This window comes from Ammospiza nelsoni, chromosome 4 (genome assembly GCF_027579445.1).
Source record: "Ammospiza nelsoni isolate bAmmNel1 chromosome 4, bAmmNel1.pri, whole genome shotgun sequence".
NCBI classification, from domain to species: Eukaryota; Metazoa; Chordata; class Aves; order Passeriformes; family Passerellidae; genus Ammospiza; species Ammospiza nelsoni.
In genome coordinates, this window is record NC_080636.1 from 70,323,490 (window position 1) to 70,345,916 (window position 22,427).

At 37.2% G+C, this 22,427-nt stretch overlaps 1 long non-coding RNA gene across 1 annotated transcript in view; it reads left to right on the top strand.

The window, feature by feature from the left end:
- The window catches only part of LOC132072634 (uncharacterized), a 42,494-nt gene extending 20,537 nt beyond the window's left edge, over nucleotides 1–21,957 (top strand). The window contains exons 2-3 of the long non-coding RNA XR_009418360.1: nucleotides 17,936–18,078; nucleotides 20,251–21,957. This is a non-coding gene — a long non-coding RNA (uncharacterized LOC132072634). The remainder of the gene's footprint in view (nucleotides 1–17,935; nucleotides 18,079–20,250) is intronic.
- The last annotated feature ends 470 nt before the right edge of the window (nucleotides 21,958–22,427 follow it).

Sequence of the window (22,427 nt, forward strand, 5' to 3'; positions counted from 1 at the left end):
AGTACAGCTGAGATGAAAAAGCAGTAAACCAGTTTTCAGGGCTCAGAGCTGGAGGGTGTGGGTATGTGCCCACCACCTCCCTCACACCCCTGCCCAGTGAGGATAATGGTACAAGAGTCACCTAAGGAAGCTCAGAGTTGACATTGCCTTAAAAATTTTCATTGTGGGGGATGCCTGTGAAATTTTATTTACTTGACTTTGTACTTACTGGAGAAAAAGCAGATATTTGTCTGAAGGAAAAAAGGGGAAAATATCTTCTGTGATAATAACCCTAGCTGCTATAAAGAGGGGTGTAAGGGCATTGCCATGAATTTCAACGCTGATCTAAGAAATAAAATAAAAGAATTGACAAGTAATAAATATTCTCTTTCTCTTTCACTTTCCAGAAGTCCTACAAATGTAACACTGTAAAAATGGTACTGAATATTATCAAATGATTTTGAATAGGCTGTTACCTAAGAAAAGCTCTGCTCTGACTCATGTGGTACTTAATCAGAATGAAATGTGTCAAGAAGCTCTTAACTCTTGCTGATGTTGCCAATTGTTTTTCTAGACCATGATTCCTTGCTTTAAATTTGATGACTTGTTGAAGCACTCTTACAGCTTTACTTAGTTCAAATTTATTTTAAACCTGACAATGCCTCCCTCTAATTTGGAGTTCTTCTCCAATAACTTAACACTGAATAAATGCATTTCAGTCCTCTAATGTTTAAGAATAGATAAACTAATCTTCCCTACCTTGGAATAGCAGTTTCTGGTTTAATCCTTTGGAAATGCCCCTCACCCACTTCTAGCCCTTTCCAGAATGAAATAAGAGATTTTTTAATTCTGAGATTTCTGTACCCATTAGCCAGTAGTCTCATGCAGCTGTATAAAAAAGGAAAAAAATTAACCAAAACATTTTGTGCTACTCAAAATTCGTGTGCATCTCAATTTGGAATCCGCAGAGGGTTTCCCTGCGTTTTGCAGATTGTGCGGAGGATTTCCAGCTGATGCCCAGCTGATGCCCGGCTGTCACCCAGCGCGGGCCCCTGCCCCGGGCAGAGCAGGGAGGATCCCCTGGAGGGCAGGGACCGCTCCGTGCTGTTCGCTTTGGTGGCCACCGGGTGTCATTCTAGGAGCAGGCTTCGGCCAGCCCTGGAGCACCACTGCGGCAGCACACTGAGTCACTTTATAGCACCAAATCAGCCTCTAAAGCAGTGATTATTTACTTCTGTGTCTATTTTTTTTTAATTATTCTAAAGTATAAACAGTGTTGTTAACTTCCATCTCTGCGTTCAGATTGTGAATGTTGGGATGTAGAAAAAAGTGCTGAGGGAATCAAAGGCATTTGTGTTAAGATGTTCTGTAAATGCTACACTTGCAGCTAGGGAAAGTTCTGCACCTACCCATCAAATTTGCATGAGCTTTAATACAGTCCAACCCAAGTCATACTATGACTCTATGAATGCCCAGAGGCTGTCAGGGAGCAGATATTTTTGGTCTTGATAAGCAAGAGCAAGTTTTATGATGAGTTTATATGATGCAGGGGGTTTTGGGGTGTTGGTTGGAGAAGGGCAGACACATTTGTGGCAACCCTGCAGAGGTTGGTACTTCTCCTGTCATCTTGGAGCTGAAATAGTTCTCATTCTCATACTTAGAATTCCCAAATGCAGGGTTGATGTAAAGATTTTTTCTGAAGCAGTCGAACAACTTGAGATTGTCCAAAAACTTGTGAGTTAAGTGCCGTACCAATTTTGGGTTTTGGTTGGATCAGACAAAGGAGCATTAAATTTTTTGTCATTTCACTATGGTTGCATTTCTAGTAGTTTCAGATCTTGAAAACTTGCCACCTTTTAAACCGATAGCTGCTTTAAAGACTGTCACATCTACAGCCAGTAAGTTTTCCTCTGAAGGTACTTCCACCAAGAATACAGAGTAAGGCTCTCAAAGAACTTGGTTTCATTTGAGCTATTTTTACATTAGAAAATAAGTAGTTTTTAAAATCCACATTTCAAAAAAGTTTTGTGGCCTTATTCTTTGTACTTTGCACCATTACTGTCTGTACCACGCTATCTGAGCATCAGCTCATATTGGGTTAATCAAGATGACTACTCTCTCATGTCGTGCTTTCCTTTCTCTTCCCTATTGCCTCCCGAATTTCTCCCCAGGAAGAAAATGGTGTATATTATATTCTGTATGTATGTATGTATGTACACATGCTACATGTGCAGGTGTTAGAAATGGCAAAGCCAAAGTGCGTGTGAGTTTAATTCAGAAGAGACATTCCTCGCAATAGCTGCTGATGTGAGGGAATGCTGATTTCAATTCAGGTCAGAATCTGCTTTCTGGGGATTTTGGACATCTTATGTGTCAAGCTTTTGATGGTTTGAAGGAAAAAAATCAGGGGACTCAAAACCAGCTGGATGGCAGCTGAAACAACTTGTCATCTCCCAACAGCTGAAAGTAGCAAAACTGACAAACGTATGAGTCAGGCAGTAGTGGAACCTGAGGGATGAGAGGGTGGATCGGGCAGGTGTGGCTGAGCAGTTTAAAACTCAGTGGCACAGCACTGTGCTACCAGCTGCTCCAGAACCCTTCCTGAACATGATAGCATATTCCTCTGCTTAACTAGCTCTTTTTAATGAAGGTATGAAGTCATTTAAGTATTTCTTTGGCAAAAGCAATATGATCAGTGATTGTGAATGATCTTACTGATGCTGTTTTCCAACTTTTAGAGCTCTATTAAAAAATTATTTTGTGTCATTTCTAATCACTGCTCCAAAGATTGTCCCTTCTATTGCCAATAAAGTTGCTTACTGGAATAATGCCATCAAGAAAATACAAGCCACATCCATTCAATGGCTGCAGATAAGAGACTGGAGGTCGATTTCAGATTTTAAAATGCATATTGGTGTTCCTGTTCCTTCCAGGGTTTTTAACATTTTTAGTGTTTTCTGCTGGATGCATGCCACCTTTTTGGGAGTGAAAACATTTGTCAGCTTCGTTTTGCCGGGGGTTATAATAATACACAGTTCATCCAGAGCTGTTGGTGTGTCTCTCAACCACCTTTCCTTTGCAACAGAGTATTTATTAAGTTACACCTGCCTGAGGGAGCTTCTTTCCAGAAACTGTCATGGGCAGTACAATTCCCACTCTTTGCAGGCTGATCCTTGACAGGAAACACTCCTTAGCCCTTGAATGCTGTAAAGAATTTCAGTTTCCTTCTGATTCAACTCTCATCTTCCTCCTCGTCCCCATCCTAGTTTTAGACAGGCTCAACAATAAAACAGAAGGATCTATATATCAAATATTTACAAACAAGATTTTAGCTTACAGATGGGAAATAAAGATATTTGTGAAAAGCTTTAGATTAATTTTTGCTTTATAGCTTGAATTCATAGCTTCCTAGCTTGCTTAATCTTATTTCTACCCCAGCATCAGTGTTAGGAATTCAGTGTACTGTGACACCTTATTTCACAATGGTTGCAAGTGCTTCTGAATTTTCTTCCAGTGCCTCTTTCTGCCTTAGTGGTAAATTATAGGAAATAGATGAATTGCCATGAAAAAAATGACAGCTAGAAAGAGAAAGGCTGGATACTTTGCAGTGAATTCATCTACCTCAACTGATATGCAGTTTACTGGGCCTTAAGTGAAGCACTTTTGACTGGATAGTTACTAAAGAGCTACTAAAGAGTTCAAGGGATTGCACAGCAGCTGTTCACTTTGACTGAGTAGTTTCATTTATATTAAATGTCACCATGCAAACAATGCATATTCTATGAAGTCTGTGATTTGTAAGCAAATACTAAATTTGTCTTGTAAGACAAAAGATCTTATTGACAGATAAGTGATGCAGCCACATATTGTTGGTTTAGATGTATCTGTGAGATCTGGTTTTGTTTTAAAGTGTGTTCCCAGTGTGTCTTCTTAGTCCTGTATTGGAGAAAAAGGGTTTGGGATTTTTTAATATCTTTTATACCAAGTTATGCCAAACAGTTTGAGGGGGTTGCAACAGACCTAATTATACTATTGTGTTCTTAACGAGACAGAAAAATGGTATGTTGCATACAAGTAGTAATTACTGCAAGACTTAGAAGGTATATTTGAAAAAAAGATCCACTGGTAATGGCTTAAAATATTGTAGCTGCTGCAGAGTTTGCTTTTAATGTTAGGTTGGGTATATATTCATACACAACACATCCAGTAACCAAGTTTGACTTAACTAGTAGTTGTCTTGCTCATGATGTTGAGCAAACAAAACAAAGAAGCTACTTTTTTTTGAGGTTTACTTTTAGTCTTGGTTTTGTTTGGTTGGTTTTTCTCTTATTTTTAGAGGAATAATATTGTTGAAATCTAAGAACTATGGGGTTTGAATGTGTTATCTTGAGCTGGATGCTGCCGAAGCTGAATTTCACCATCCCTCTATCCGCGTTTTTCAATGTGGACATCTTTAGAAGATGGAGGGAGTAAATCTTAGTTTTACTTAAAGAGAATATTCTCCACAAATGTGTGCCTATATAGAGGCACAGAGAGAAAAATCTCCTGCTTCCACAGTGATATCATCCTTTTCTTGAATAGTTATGGACCACAAGGACCAGAGAATAAGGGAGGGAGGAATTTAGGCAGGCCTTGTTAAGACTAAATTTCCTTGTTTAGGCACTTTTTTTTACTCAGAACCACTGGAAAGTGAGTCTTACCTTCTAGCTCAAAAAATCTTTGTTTCTTTCTGGTAATATGATTCTAAATTTAGACACCATTTGTGCATGCATGGCCTGATCTCTTCTTAAAAGACACAAGTTTTTGGGTTTTCCTCAACAACAGAAAACTCTGTAGTTGTTAATTGTTGCATGGGATGGAATGGTCCTGGTAATATAGTGTTGTGAAGTGTTTTGAGTATTGACCACCTTTACCTCTGCTCAAATTTATTTGAAAAACAGATTCTGTATTCACATGTACCTTGATGCATGAAAATGCTTGAATCCAATGTCTCTATTGGAAAAATAAGAATAATAAACATCAGAAAATTAGTTCTGTCCTTCTGCCTTGTTCTTAATGTCAGGCACAAATGAGAAACTTATAACTCTTATAGTAGATCTGGTACCTGTGGGAAGGTAAAACAGAATTATTTCTCCTTTCTCTAGTTCATAAGACAATACTCAGGTTGTGAAACTAAAGATTGACACATGGAGGTTTGTGTTTCTTGGGAAAACAGTGTTTGGTGAAAGTCTTTCTCTCCCTTCAGGTATAAATTAACTAAAGGTTAGCTAGCGAACCTATGCAATAAAGTTCCATTAAGATTTTTTAATATATAAATATAAATTCAATGTATATATAAATATATATTCCATTCCATATATATATAAAATAGATGTAATTAGTAATAATTAATACTGTGTAAATATTCCCAACAATTAAGTAAGATATTAAAATCTCTTTAGTTTAAATATTACTTGGTATGGTCTTCGTTTGCTGACTCCAAGGCTTTCACTTCTATCTCCAGCAAACAGCCAGAATCAATATGCACTCAAATATCATTGGATCTGCACTTCCAACCCAGAGATTTACTGCTGCTCTGATATGATTATAGCAATAATGAGAGATCTGTGTGCCTCATGGTTGTGCAATTCATGCCTTTCATGGTTGGTTTTGCCCTAATCCCGCTAAGTGCAATATTTGTAGGGAGTTACTGAGTGACTGGAAGGTAACAAGTTCAGTTACATTAGCTCCATTTTGAAATTGATTTAGTTCTCTGGAGATATTAATTGAAGCTCTGTTGAAGGTAGCACAGATCTACTTTGAGGTCTAATTGTCTAGCAACATAGAAATTCTGAGTGGCACTCATTTTATTTTTTTCTTTTAGAAGATTACAGATTCCTAATAATTTTGTACCAGTACCTTTTTCTGTTTCTATTGGAACAATTGCTCTAGTTCATCATCACTTAAAAGCATGGAGTTTCATATTATTTTCATTGACTGACTTTTCTCAGATATCTGAAAAATATCATACAAATACTCTCAGCTTTAACATTTTTTGCAACAATCATGGCACCTCCACAAGGTCAGCTATAATACTTTGGGAATGAGGCCTGGTGCATTTCTTTAAATTGTGTTGTAGAAGTCTACAAAGAAATATCATGTCTACTTACCAAATGCTTGAATACTTGATTTTAGAGGCTGTAGTTGCAAAACATCACAATTTGTGTGTCTGAGGTGAGGAGGACCTAAATCTGATTCTAGAACCACATGTTTTCTCCACAATGTTTTAGCAGACCACTGATTTTTAAACTTCAGATACAAAGCAGTAAAGTAATAATATGAGTGAGTGTGAGAAGGAGAACTTTATCAAAACCTATGTGGAAAGGTAGCTGCAGTTTATGACATTGAAAATAGCAAACCAAATTCACAATAAAATAGGGTTGACCAAGACTTATTTCTTAGACCCGTTTGGGTATTTTTAAATTAAAGTCACCACTGGAATATTAGGAAATAATTTGGGCCTGCAAGTTTTAGTATGCACTGCCATTTTGGTAAGTTCTCTGAGACTTGAGTTGGAATCGCACACATTTGATTTGTTTAATTTTTGTTTGGGTTTTTTGTGTTTGTTTGTTTTCCTTGCTGTGATCACTTGTTACTGAGACAAAATGTGTTCTCCAACATCACTGATTTATTTATAAAAGCAATAATAAGCTAGGTATTGCTTTCTTCCATGTATTTTGCATCTGTGTATAACATATTTTTCTGGTGTAGATCATAGGGCTGCTAAAATTCTAAGTCTTTGCTGAGGAAATCCCAAAATCAATGTTTTGGGAAAATAAAGATCAAGGAGTGGGTAGACATAAAGATTCTTATTGGGGAGAGGGTAGATGTAGTGAGGGAACATAATTATTACCCCTTTATCTCTAGAAAGCGATTAAATTTTCAAACAGCTTGATGCATGCTTTGACTTCCTATGTATGTATTTTAGTAACATGGAATAGAAACCCACACAGTTGTGTTTTACAATTAATTTTTGTAACTTCCCAATGAGTTTGTTGTTTTTCCCAACCAAAATGTATTTTGTTTCTTTGCCAGGAACTAAGTAGATTATTCTGCAGATTAAACCTCTGTGGATACACTGGAATAAAAACAGACTTGGTTTAGATGGAAGTTGAACCATGCATTCCTCCTAGTCAGTGGGGACTTGATCTTTTTCTATAGGTGATGTAATTTGTATGACTGTTTGAAGAAACTTATGATATGACAATTTTGGTTATAGGGAGTCTGGAGTTCAGTGACTTGCAAAGTCACTTGTCTTTCAAGGTAAAGTACAGCTTTATACAGTAATCCTTATTTCAAGGCACTAAACCAGATGTGGAACACTGAATTTATATATAGATGTTGCAAACATTAAATTCGTGGGATGGGTAGCTCGTTCCAGCAGGCCACAGTACCAGCTGGCACCTGCAGAGAATGGCACTGACATTTGTGTAGGGACAGGTAATAACACTGATTACATTTTGTACTCATATACAAATACCATACTATGCATAAAAAATTTAAAAAGCTAAAACTCTCCCCAGGTCAACTACCATTCTCTGTTAGTTCAGCTGTGTCCTTTTACAAGCTGTCTTTAATGCTTTCATTGGTTGTGTTCTTAAAAGACAAACACTGCTCCCTTTGGAGGCAGTTTCATAATCAATAGACTTCATTGCAGGCAGTGTTTTCCCTCACTTTGTTCTTTTTATTAACCCTAGATGACTCTTGCAATCTCTCAGGAATCTAATCCCTAACTCTCTTTGGATCTCTTCCATACTTCAGCCCCCACCCTTATCCCACATAGTTTGGAGATATCACACAATGCCTCCTAGCAAAAAACCTTCAGGAATTAACTTCTCTTTGCACTGTTGAACAAAGAGTGCACTTAATTACTCATCTGACATACTTGCCAAAACTATTGCTTTTTTTTTTTTCTTAATGACTTTGTTTCCTATTCTCTTTTACTACCTGGTCCCATTAGGAATAAAAAAATATCCTTTTTTTCCCCAAATGTTTGGAAGAACAGAATTGTTCACAGGACTAGGTTTGGAGGATGCAATAGACATTCACCTGTGAAGGATGTTAGATTTCCAGTTGTCTTCCTAACTAGCACATAAAATCTCTTGCAATGAGAGAGATACAAAGGCTACACTGATGCAATGTAGTGGAACAGTAATTAACCTTTTTCTTTTATATTCTCTATTTGCACAATCTGATGGAATGGGTCCTTTTGCAAGGACAAGATTAACAGGAAGTGATCCAATATTGGTATGAAGTGAGAGAGTTTGATTTTTTTTCCTCATTAGAGTAGGAAATAGAACACGTATGTGAGGATTAGGTCAACCCAATATGTGTCAGTTTATGAAAGATCTTTAAAAGGTGAATCCTGAAGTAGTTTGACACAAAAGTGCTGTGAGGAAGGTGAATATGAAGCAATTTACTTTTCAATTAGAATATATTTATTACTTACATGGGCCAAAATATTTACAGGAACATGTTGAATCTCTTGTTCTTTCTCTAACTTGCCTTAAAAGCATATCTCACTGTAGTCTTATTCATGACTTCTATTCTTTAATAGTGTTTTTAAAACAGGAGCCAGTATGTCTTTTCAGATGGTGGGAAAGATGGTGTTTTCTATGGTAGAAAACAGCTGAAATTGGAAACTGAAATGCTTGAATGTTCACCAAGATGAAACAAATTATTAGCCTCTTTATTTTGTAATTAGAATGTAAACAGTGAAGCCTGTGAGAGATAAGAGTATGAGCAAATGAAAAAGCAGATTCCTTTCATTCTGCTTGCTTCTGATCAGGACAGAAAATGTCATAAGCTATTTGTAGCCTGGCAGAGTAGGAAAAAAAGCAGTAAAGACCATGAAAAATTATTGATGGTGTCTGAAATATTGCCTAGTTGCCACAGATGTATCATAACACTTTTTCAGAAGAGGGCAAGCACCTGCCTTATTCAGCACTGCCCTACAGGGCCACACCCTGTAAACTGCTTAAAATCAGATTCTACAGTTTTTGACATAAAAGAAGAAGTAATTTTTGATTCTTTTAACTGCTTATATTGTTTCAAAAGCAGAATAAATACTGCAGAGGAATTAAAATAGACTCTCCCTGATCACTTTCTATTCTGAAGTGCTCATATCCCAGGACCTGAAGGGATGATCAGCACAGGACTCTGCTTGTACTGTTCAGTGCCCTGAGGTTATGAATATTTATTAAGAACCAAGCCTATTTCATAATTTACTGCTTTCTGAATGAACATATAAAAGGCTATGAGCATAACTATAGTTTGTGTGAGAAGGAGAATTATGGCTACCAAGTTTCTACTATATTCCCAATTAGCTCCCAATATTTCCTGATAATTTCAGTTTTCCTCTTGCTTAGAAATATGGATAAGCCCTATCTTGCTCAGCTATTTTTCTGATTTTTTTAAATTTTATTTTCAATGGGCAGGAAAGGGAAAAGGTTAAGATATGCCTTTATTGTGGGATTTAATGCTTAGACCATTGTTCCAAAAGTCATTTGTGACTTTTCCTTCAAAGACCAATCTGCTCCTCAGTGACTGAATTCAAAAGGTCACTCAAGATCCTGCAGTAAGTAAGCTGTGTGCATTGATCCAGTTCATAAACTTGTACAAAATATGATTCAGTGTGCAAGCTCCCATGAAATACATGATTAATTGTGTGGAAAGTCTTCACCCTGAAATTTGAACACTGCTGTGTGATGCAGGAAAGAACATTTTACATCTCTGTGGGCTAATAATTTATTTAGAACTTAGAGAAACATCTGTTTGAGGACAGCAGATGCCCATGGCTCACCCAGCCATGGGACATTAGCCTTTCTAAAGAGATGGAAGCAGTTTATATTCCAAAAAAGAATATAAACCTTCAAGCTGTTCTGTGAATAAAGAACTGGCACCAGTTTTGGGTAGGTATCCCTCTTTCCTAATGTAGTCCTGGGAAGAACTCAAGCTTTTCAAATGGAGGAAAAAAAAAATAAAAATGGAGAAATGGGGAGCTTGAGAGGAAGAAGTGTTTGTGCACAAACTGTACTTCTGCTTGCTGATAGGAAAATTGAAGAAAAAGCTCTTGCAACATGTGGGATTGAGTTACATGACTGAAAAACATTAAAGCAGCTTTACAGTTCAGTACACAGAGTAAGAGACCATGGGATATGACCCAAAAACCTTAAAAATGTTAAATTTTTTATTTGTTATTTTGAATTTCATATATTATTTTTATTTATATAACTATATAATATATATATTTACATATAAATATAAAATTAAAATCTATTTATTTTTTATTTAATACCATTGGTTAACCTGCCTTTGTAAAACCTAGTGTATGTTTAGAATTGTTAATGAATATTTTTATTCTTTTCCCAATCCCTTTATGTAAGGGTCCTTAATTAATTATTAAGAGTAATATACACAATTCTATTTCACTCAATGAGATGATAAAAAAGAAACCAAACCAACCAAGCAACACCAAAGAAAAGGGAAATAATGGATAGCTGGAGAACTTTTATAGAGATCTAAGAAAATTCTTCTTATTCTGCAGAAGAGGTTCCTTTGTGAAGCTGGAAATACATGTATGAGCATTCATAAATAAATCTATGTCTGAGAGATTTGTGATGATCAGAAATATACTTGGCATAAAAATAATAAATTGGAAGAACCATAAAATATTCTTTTCACATCTGAATTGCAGGAACAAAGAAAGATTTTTTTTTTTTTTGAGGTTTTGCTTTGTTTGTTTTCATAACTCTCACCTTTAGCTAGAATATTATTTTTCTAGACTATTTCCTTCCAGATAAGCCTGAGTTCCAGAAGGGACAATTATGATTTATTTCTCCTTGGCCCAGGCATTGGACACAAACCTTCCAGAGACTGCAGCTGATCACTTATCTAAGGTTTAGATCACTTTTAAGGCTGTGTTTATTCTAACCCAGAGGGAGTAAGGCACTCATCTGCAAGCTACTCCTTCAACGAGCACCTTCTCTAGACCATTTGGACAACTCTAGTATCAACTGTCCTTATAGCCCACCATTATAATTGAATGCTCCATTGTTCAAAGTGAGGTGATAAATATGCTAGCTGTAATGTTACAGCACTTCTGATTGCCCTCCTTATTGGGAGCTTGTTCTATTCCACCTGATAGAGAAAGAGGAAAAAACTTCAAACAGGCATGTTTTTAATCAAGTCATATCAGATTAACAAATCCTGTTTTGAAGTTTATTTAGTAGTCATCATCTCTGGTGACACCAGAAATGCAAACAAGTGCTCTGGCAAAGCTGATGAATGAGTCATGACTAAAAAGGTTTATTAGTTTGATGGGGGCTTTTTGCAAGTATCAAGTATTTGTACTACTGGGACATTGTTTTGATATCCCTGTGCAGTCTGAGTCCCTGGTAAACAGTCAGGCTGAGTCTTCAAAATATGTATTAAAGAACAAAGTGGGCTACATGTAGGTATCTTACAGACCTATACCTCACCTCTCTGCTGTTTCCTTCTAACTCTCACTGTCTACACTACTCCTTGCTGCATCAGGTGGTCTGTGTATATTGTATAGTTTTTGGGGGAAATAGCTAAACATAATTCTATAATTGCAAGCTTAGAATGTGCCATTCCACCCTCTGCCTTTGCTCTGGGTGTGCATTAAATTCCAATTTTCCCTTGACTGCCAGAGTAATTTCTGCTGTCACTATGAGCAATGCATTAATTTCTCCCTTTAGATGAAGCACTAGACATTCACACAGTAATGAGGGAAGGATGTGAGTCTGTGGATCCACTAGGATGTGGGACCCCAGGATTTATATCACTATAGGAGGGAAGAAGGTATGTTTCTGTGAGAGGGCAGAGCAGCAGGAGCTGCTATAATATTTAAAAAGAATTATTCATAACAGTGCTAGGTATAAGAGTCAAGCCAATAAAAAGCTGAGCCCTGGCTCTGGATGCAGAGAACCTGCACCTGACACAGGAATTTCTGCCAGCAGCACAATTTGGATTTCCTCTGGAGTCAGGAAGTTCAAGCAGCTGCAGAATGATTACCTTAAATGCACACACTCTAAGGTGGGGGCTGCTGTTGGTTCTTTCTTTCTTTCAGGTGCATCCAAGGAGGAGAAGTCAGTTTTTGGTCTTCTCTGTAGCCAAATTGTAGATCTGCCACAATTTACTGCACATTTTTCTGCTTTTAAGGTAAATGCTGAACCCAAGAGCAGTGTGTGTACTTTGGAATGTACTTGCACAATAATGTTAGTACTCCCCAGTGAATATTTTGTTGGCCTATGTATTACAGTATCTTTGATATTTTTCCTCTTTTTTTCCTCATTTGTGGTGCATTTTTTAGGTTTTGTTTAGGTTTTACACTCAAGAAATTATCCAGGCTAGTGGCTACTGCAGCTGCCAAGTCCACTCTGCCCTGACAGAGAAAAATGCAGAGCTCTTGAACTTTGTAGAACCAACTGTATCACAGGAGATCTCACTGTAATATATGATTTTATATATGATGTACTAAAAGAAAGCAACACTTTTTCTTCTTCTTTCATCTTGCCATTACTAATTTTATCTGGTTTCATCAAGGATTAGCAAAATATGAACCTGAAAAGGATTATTTGCCACTTCGTTTTGAAAAAATTCCTGCCCAGGAGAATACCTTTGGATTTTTTTGCAGTCTGCAAAACCTACAGAAAATCATAAATTTTATTTGGGAATCTTTTATTTGAACTGAAGGAAAGTATAATAAAGGTAATTTGAATGGAAATAAAAAAGGGAGAAAATGGTGGTCTGATAGGGTTTAATGGAGAAAGCAGACTAAAAGATTTGCTTTGGTTTAGCTAAAATAGATTTCCTGAGTGCTCCTAAACAGCTGTCTACTTGTGCTCCTTTCTGAGAACTTTTTGCCTTCCAGATTGGATATTACATATTTAAATGACTGTTGTAAAAAATGGAGCTGATTTAGAAATTCTTACCTTGAACAAACAGTTGTAATTGGTTCCATTCTCTCTCATGTGCTTACCAGATTCTTTTCTTTTTTTTTAGCTTTTAGATGGTTAAGCTGCCAAAAGTACACACATAACACATCCTGTTTCTGGGTTTTTGACAGTTAAATTACACACAACTAATATTTTGGCAAATATTAGGTTTTAAAACCTAATGCATGTATCATTTCAGTCTAATATCTAAGTTAATTATACAATAAAGGGAAATGGGGCACAGGGAGTAAAATCCTTTTTTCATTTTGTAAGGCCATTTCATGTCTAAAAGCAATAAGCAACTATTCAGCCTTCTGGTCTAGAAATGATGGCACATCTTTTATTTCAGCTTTTGCTAGATTTTTAGTGCATAAGTACATTAGCATTTATATGAGATTTTGACTTGTATTTCTTCCTATCTTGCAGTTCTCTTCTTCATGGCATGCTTTGGGCATCAGTTACAGTTCAGGATAAGAACTCTGGTTTATTGTGAGCGTTCCTTTAACAATTATATTCTGCAGTAAAAGGCAACAGTCATGGCAATTAGTTTGAGGTAAAGATGGGTGTTAAAATGGGTATTGCATGTCTGTATTTTTGGGGGTGACCATAAACTTTTTGTCAGATTAGGAAGACGACTTTAGAGCTGTCTTTTCTGAAATGGCATGAGGTTGCTGGGAAAAGAAATATTTACAAATGTTTGTACTGAAACAAAGCAAAATACACAAACAACTAAGCTTTGTATCTTCCCTTGCCTACACCACCACAGAAAGTAGACCTTACACTATGAAAAAAAGCAGGGAAAACCCCTCTGTTTTGGGGGACTGTGGCTTGTTTGTTTCTTGGTTTGTTTAAATTTTATTTATTTAATGAAAGAGAGCAGAAAGAAACTGAGTTTCTGGTAGACGATGAGGTAGCTATGCTGACCTGTTGCTGGCAAAGAACCAAGGAGTGTAGAGGTGGTGGTTGTAGCAAAGGATTTTATTTTTTAAGTTGCCTTAAAACTAGGGTTTTCTGGGGAGTTATTGCACCAGAATTGGTTGTCCTCACTCATCCTTAGTAAATTTAGACCTTTTATCTACAGGAGATCTGACCATCTGCATGGTTAAATTTCTAGGAAACCTGGAAAAAGCTTTATGGACAAGCAGTTCCAAACAGCCCAAATAGAAAACTGCCCTCGTTTCTTGGATGATCATTTCTATGGTGAAAAATTTTTAGTCTTGTAAGTTTTGAATTCAAATTTTGTAGAGATGTAGAGCTCCAAACTCATGTTCATGTAAAAGCATTCTGATTTTGCATCGATTATATTCTCTCTATATAAATGGTTTTATATAAAATGACAATGTGAGAGTCCACAACTCAATTTCATGTAGAATTGTGCCAACAGGATTTGGCAAATACTTGGATACATCCAAATATATGGTCTGTGCTTGCTTTAGTCTGAAAACTGATAAAAGAGAGCCAGAGCTGCTGCATAGGTAAGCACAGCACTGAGATCCATAGAGCCAGACTTCTGCAATATTGATAAAGGACCACATCCCATAGCAACAATGTTGATAGCTCATCCTTCATCTTGAGGGTACTGGAGCATATTTTGCAGTCAGTTTAAAGAATTTCTCTGTAAGGTTTGATGAGGATCCAGGATTTTTTCTGCTTTAAGGACCCCACAGGGCCAAACAAACACAGAAAAGGGATACTAATATCATGTCCTTTGGACATCAGGCACTCAGTATTAAGCAGTGCAAAAATTGAGGCAGGGAAGGCAGAGGGAACAAGATTTGTGTATTTTTATATAAAACAAGACTGCTGTATTTTTATATAGAAGGATATTTAATGTTACATAAGAACATAGTACTAAGGGGAGTCTTAAGGCTGTGCAACTGGTGAGAGAGGAATCATTTTCCTCTGCATATTCCCATGACTTCCCTGTTTCTGTGTCTCTGAATATACCAGTGTCTATTTAGCCAGTTTGTGTGTCAAAAAGCATTTATTTTATTTTTCTAACTTGGCAAATGTGTTCTCTGCATTGAAAATCTAGATCTGTATGAAAAAGGGAAATGAGTTCACATTGTCATATTCCAGCTAGAGTCTTAAGTAGTGAGGGGTGTTCAAGGTATCCTGAACTATGGGGCATTAGCAGTACCTGGCCAGCTCCTCTGTGCTTGGATGGCATCTTGGAAGTACCCTGGTCTTCCTTGAAGGTCTGTGGTGCCTGCATGGTAGGATCAGATCCCATGAGATATAGGTAGGTAGCATCTGCTGAGGACCTGAGCCTTGGCATCTGTTGAAGAATAATGCCATGGGAGGAAAAGCAGTACATGCATTCTGTTATAGATTAAGTGGTAAAATCGATTGAAGGCTTCTGACATACCTATTAGGGTGTCATTGCATGTTTCAATTCTATTGGAAAATGTTCAGGAATCTCAACAAGATATGGATCTGTTAGATTCCCTTCCTCGTTTGAAGTTTTGGGTTATTTGTGTTACTGCAGTCTGGATTTCCACTGATGTTACCTTGCAAGCAAGTAATTCCCAAAAGGTAACTGTAGGGGTGAATGAATATTGGAATACATAATCTATATAAACATGAACTCTTCAGCAAATGACTAATAGGAACATTCTAATCTAGTTCTTGACTTGAATTGAGAACTCTTCCTGTTGAAGCTGATGAGGGACTGCTGCCATGTTCTCCATTGTTAACTTTGAGTAGAATCCGCAGCATGAATGAAAGTAAGAGTTTCAAGGATCTTTAGTAAAGATATTGCTATATATAAGAACCATAATTCAATTAGCATTTATGATATGGGATGTTGTAAATTAGGTTTTGAACTACTGTGACTAGAGAGTCTTTCGCCAGAAAACTGTACTGGAGATTTCACAACCATTTTGAAGTTTTAAAATGTTTTTCAAAATGGAAAACCAGTTAGATTTTGTTTCAAGAAAGAAGAATAAGGAAAATACCCTGTTTAAATAATCTCTGCTCTAAGAATTTCTTAGGACTGTAAAGAGCTATATAGACCCTGTAACTGAGAGAGGAAAAGGGCAAGCTTGAAAGGTGGATGGACCATATTTCATGGTTCTGGGAGTCACTGTAATGGGTGTCCTGTTTGTGAAAAGGAGGATGAGATATAGAAGAACAGGGCAGGAAAATCAGCTTCTTGTAAAAAAAAAATCTCAGCAGTAAAGGGAGAACAACTTGGAAAAAGGCGACATGCTTAGAGTCCATTGTGTAAAGGCTATCTGGAATTCTGTGTTGCCCCTCACCGGATGTCTCCCTTAAGACAAAAAACTTTTAATCTGAATGATTGGCAATACAAGCTCATTTTCTTTCCTCTGTTTTTAATCCTGGGAAGTGTAATCCAGAATCCTGTGTATCAACCAGCTAAAGCTGAAACTGAAAGGGGTGGGAAAGGGAGGGATCATCTTTCTTTTTTGTATGTTTCTAAGGCAACCTTCAACTAATGAAGAGGATTTTTAAAATAAAAATCTTATTATAATAAGGCTCATGCTTGCTTTTCAGAAAAAAAAAAGGTGCCTAGTGCAAGGAAACTTCCTAGTGGGGGGTGGGATTTAAGTATTTTGGGTCACATAAAATAATGTAAAGCACAGCACAGAATGTTGGTAATAATGAGAACTGACAAAATCCTTACTTTGGATTGCAGACTGTGTTCTGTGTTACTGAATGTACTTGCTACTGAATGTAGAGGGCTACCTAAATCATCACCCCACCTCGCCAAGCCCCATGTTATCGAGTAGCAGATGCAGTACTAGAAATGAAAGAAACAGTCATTAAGGTTCTGTAAGGGTGAGAAATGCAGGCTCCATGCAGCAACAGCTGTGCCAGCTGTGGCAGTCTTGTAGGACAGTGGTTGTAGGGGTGGTTTTGTAGACATTTCTAAACAGGTTATCATTAGGAGAAGGTGTTATGGATGGATTTCAGTGTGCTATGTCATATCTTCAGATTTGCAGCATGACAAGTTCTAAATGAAATATGGTTGCTATAGGAGAACTAATATTTTTTTGCATATCTTTGTAATGTACTGAAAGATTCCATTCTTTTATCAGCAAAGATAACCCAAGCAGTGCTAAAGATTGTGACCATGAGCAAGGAAAATCAATGGAAAGTTAATTTACCAGACATTTTGAAAACAGAAGAAAATGATGTTGAGTGATGCAAATTTCTGCAGGATGCTACAGCATAAGTTATGCATTTTTCAAAAAGCCAAATGCAGGGCATTTATTTGGTGTCTCTTCTGTTAAAAGATTTGAAGGAAGATTAAAACTGGTGGACTGCAGTTCTTCTGCATAGTTAGCTCTGGATATCAGCTACAATTTCCTAAAGCCAATACACAAACCCACAGTTTTTAATCTTAGGCTTTGTATCAGAACAGACTCGAAAAATTCAGTTTTTCCAGGTCTGATTCAGCATCTTCATTTGGAAAGGCTTCCTGGCTCATAATCTGAGTACACTGTGGTTACATCCTATGCTATCCCAGTGTCTGGTTTTGTCAGTTCAGTAACATAATGTACCAGCATTGATGTCTGTAGTAGAGGATAAGGATCCTCAGGCAAGGTAGAGGCCTTAGAGGTAGGCTTTTTTGTGCATATTATTGCATATGGCACTCCATCCCCCACAACATGCGTAATTATATTTTTCTGTAAGGGAAGTAGCAGAAGAAAATATCTAAATCTGCATTTAAATTTACAATTGCATAGGAGATACATATATCAGAGATGTTTATTAGCAGTAACCAGCTCTTGCTCAGCTTGTTAAATCAAAGCTCTGCAATCTCTGAAGTCAGTTTGCCCATGCCCCTGTTCCCCTCCCTGGAGCATAGCTACCTGTCCCAGTCTTGCTTTGGACAGGTTTCCATGCTGGAGTTATAACTAACCACATCCATTGAATATGGACATATCAGGCAGTTGTTATTTTCTCAAATCCTACTGCTTTCCATTCTGTAGATGTACTTGCCATCTGGAGTCAAACAGAAAAGCCATAGCAGTTGGCTGCTGGATGTGCAGCCAAAAGAAGAGGAATTTGTAAGTAATTGTGTCTGAAATCTGTTAACTGGAGACAATAAATGGATAATGAAGAATACAGGAAGGTAAGTGATTTTGAATTGAAGCTTGTAAATGTATAGGAAGTGTCAAGTGTCAACATAACATAGCACTGAAGGAGAAGCTGTATGATCAAAGCTCATCTGAGAAGCTTTGTACCTTTTGCCACTCACAGGAGTAAGAATAATTTTGTGTAGAGTACAAAAAATGCTCCAGAGCTCTCCACTTAAGCTGCACAGTTCAGTCCCACCTGGATTCTATTTGACACAGTTCAACCATGGAGACCTAATTCTTGGTGTTTTTAAGTTGTGAAGAACATTGCTGATCTGCTGAGGAACAGCTGCTTAAAAAAATGAAAAATATAAATAACCCAGGTCTATTGTGTTCTATTCTTAATATATTTGGGTGATCATCAGATAAAAGGATTTTTATTCAGAAAAGTTAGAGATTGTACTACTTCTAGCTACTTAAAAATGGAGAGAAAACAACTTACAGAACAACCTTATGTTATGTAGCATCATGCAAGTAAGTTAGACTCGGGCAACAAATAATTGCTACAAGAGATGTGAATAAGCATTGTCAGTTTGAGTCCTGTCCTGAGCTGCCTTAGCTGTCTCATAAAGCACAAATGTAACTGTGGAATTGATTATTTGCTGCACATTTAGGTAACATTAGCACAAAAACTGGTCATGAAAATTCCTTTTGCTAAGGATTTTTATATCACTTGGTGTAGCTGTGTCTGTATATTACTATGCCTTGTGCTTTAGGATATCCTGGATGTACCAAAGAAATGCTGACAAATCAGATCATTCATCTGTAAAGTTCTCCTTGTGATCCCTGCTTCTCTGTTATGGCTCACATTATTACAGTACCTCTAATTCAAGATCTCACATTTTTGCAGAGGGGAGTAAGAACTCTTGCTTAAATTACATAACCCAAGGAAAGCAGGGAAGGAAAATTAGCATGGGATAAAGTAGGATCTAAGGCACACAACCACAACTGCTAATTATTTCTGTATAAATAGCAGGTAGGCACTGGCTGAGGTAGACCTCACAAGGTAACTGTGAGGACCACTACTTAATTGCTGCTAAATGCATCAAAAAATTTCAAAGTAAAGACATATTTGGAAAAGTCCAACAGCTTTTTCTTTTTTCCTTCTCCTGTTCCAAGCCCTTTCAGGTAAAAGGAGAAAGGAGAATAACATCCAAGTGAAATAGTCCCATCATATCTGTAATACAAAGAGAGAAAAGAGGATTTTTATAGTTTTCCATTTTAAAACATTTTTATAGATTAGAGTACCAGCAGATCTTTTGTTTGCTGTATTTTGTGCCAAAAGCTTTTACAGTCAGTACCAAATAACTAACAGAATGTCATTTCAGTGTGTGCTATTAAATGTGAATAAGTGTGCATTGAGGACAGCTCAAAAATAAATTTCACCAATGTTAAGAGCTTATAGGATATAGAAATAGAAAAACAGTAGAAAAAGGAACATATTCCTGGGATAAGAAGGTTTGTAAGGAGGCAATGCTGGAAATGCAGAATTTTCCTCTTTACCTTTCATTGATCTCACAAAAGCATTGTATGCAGTAAGTTGCTATGCTCTTTGCAGCCTCACAGAAAATCCTTGTCTGTTTAAATCATTTGAGGTGGACTTCAGAACTGCTTCATATGAGTACCAAATGAAGCTCAATAGACTGAATTTTCCATAGGATGACTCAAAGAATCCATCTTGTAACTAGTCTTGTTCATGCTGTTCAGTACAGTGAGGTACATGATTGCTGTGACCTTCAAATGAGCATTTGTATTTTTGAAATTTACAAGTGTCACTTGTTCTCTCCAAATAGTCTAAAAAAGCTAAATGGACAAGTTAAGAATACTTGATTATAGCCACACATAGGTTTTCCACTCCAATTTCTAATTTAAAAGTGCTGGAACAGAAATTTATTCTTCTCCAGACAGCTTTTAATTTGGCTGTCAGATGAAAAATTAGGGCTGCTAGAGGGAACAACAAAAAAGAGTGTCCGCTGACCCTATAAACTGAACTCCTTGTCTGAAAGCTGCTTGTTTTTTTGGTATTTGCTGACTAATAATGAATGCCTACCAAGAGATGGGCCCAGAAAAAACAAGATATTCCTGACAGGCACTTTCAAGAAAACAGCAGTCTGGCATCAGGCTCTCCAGCAGGTGCATTAATGTTTTGAGCTTCATTTCTCCTGCAGGATAACTCTTTGGGAGCTGGACAGAAGATAAATCTGTGCACTGGAGTTCTGCTGTGGAAACTGCAGCTTTCCCCTCTCTGGAGGACAGGCACTGTGCTATGAAATGATCAGCGGCAACGTTCACACTTTGTGCTCACCAAGGTGTCACTGACTGAAGTCCAGCTGTGAGAGACCAGAGAAATGTTCCATTTGAACTGAATGTGAGTGCTCAGCTCCTGTGCAGTGAGGTCAAATGAGTCAATAGGAAGCAGGGTTACTGCCAGAGGGCTTCAGGAGCTGTAAATGTGCTCCTGACTGCTTCCAACACAGCACGAGGCTCTTCAAGATCCCAACCACGTGTAATGGTGCAAGCAGCCTGGCTTTTTGAGGGATCACAGGGGTCTGTCCAAACTCTTTGGCTGGAAAATCACTCAAGTCAAAGGATTCACCCAGCAGCAGGAATGCCTTGGCCCACAGATTGAATGGCAGCATAGGTTATTTAATGCCTGTGTACTCACCAAACCTTGACACACCATTGCCTCAAAATGCTTTCATCCTCAGCTTTAAGAATTTTCCTCTAATGACATCAAAAATTATATTAACCATTATATTGACCCTAATTTTAAATTTGTATCAAATTGTAAGTAATAAGCTTTTGACTACTTGAGTCAGAGGTGAATAAATTAAAACCACATTTGCTTATAATCTAACTAGGATTAAAATTTTACTCTTCCTCATGAAATCTCCACAGAAATTTCAGGGTTGAGAGGGAAACATGAAAATTAGATGTGAAATTACACAAGGTTCTCTGGTAGGTGTGTCTGCAGCTTTTTGTGAGAGTTTAGTGATATAAATGATCTCTTTTTTTTTCCTTTCAGGACAACACTGCATATGCTTATTTTAATATGGTAATTGGCAATGTAAATAATAGACTTACACTGACAGTGAATGTAAATGTGTGCTAAGATCAAACTATGGAAAACAGAAGTTTGTTTTTATGGGGGTAATTGTCTGCAGCAAAGGGATGGTATGAGGTGATTCAATTGCATCAGCGTTTTGAAGTGTTAGAGCCAAATCTGCCAAAATTACTTCTGTCTGAGACCTAGGTCCTGTAATTATTACTGTCTGTAGGTCCTGAGACAGTACTTTTATACCTTAGACTATTTTTCCCTGAGTTTACAGCTAAAAGCAACGTAAGATTTGCAGAGCTCTCTGTATCTAATAGAATGAGACTAAAATTCTCCAATTATGTGTTTATTAATATGTTGTATTATGAACATGAAAGATGCCCATGCTTGTTCAAAAAGGAGAAAAAGTTAGACTTTCTGCCTCCAAGTGCTTACAGTCTTTGGACCTTATCCCTCCTGAAGCAGAGTTCTGCAGTTGCCTGTAAAAGGTGCAGGACTCAATTCTAAATAATCCTAAAAAAGATTAAGGCTCTATTAAATAAATGTACTTTTGCTAAGGAGCTGAAGAAAAAGCCACCAGTTTAACTTATTCCATATAACCAAGAGGGTGATTAAATGTTCCAAATATGCAGAAGTCAAATGTCCCATTTCTGCTTTAAATCTTTTCCTTTTATAGGCTGTGGGTTATACTCCCTGCTTTGAAAACCTGTGCTGTTTAGGAACAAGAATTTATTTACAGTTTTAAAAACTTGCAACTAATCTTGGATGAATAGTCTGAATTAACCTTTGGCAGAGAAGTTGTAATTTCTAAGCCAACACATAACTGTATTTTGCATTAGTTTAGGAATATTGGGTACTTTGAGGGGTTAAGAATAAAATATTTTCCATGATTCATATCTCTTTTAGCTTGAAAAGTCAACAACTCGATTCCAGTGTAGCCAAAAGGGGTTTTCAGTCCAAAATGTCTCATTGCTTGCAATTAATTTGGGCTCTTGCAATTAGGGTTTTGTATCCCAATGCATTAATGCATGAAAGCAGCTGCACAATGAGTAGTGCCACATGTTTGAACTAAAAATAATCTGTGTACATTGTTGCTGTGCAAACAGTTGTACGTTTTGGTCACTGAAGATAATCTCTGTGTTAGAACAGCAGAGATGCAAATTGTGCAGCTGAGAGGGACAATTGTGTGTGCCTGCTTGTGCCACTTACCCACGCCCTCTCCCTTTCTGGCTTAGCAAGTGTGCTGAATCCTGTTTAAATCCATCCTCAAGTGCATAAAAACTTTGAGTG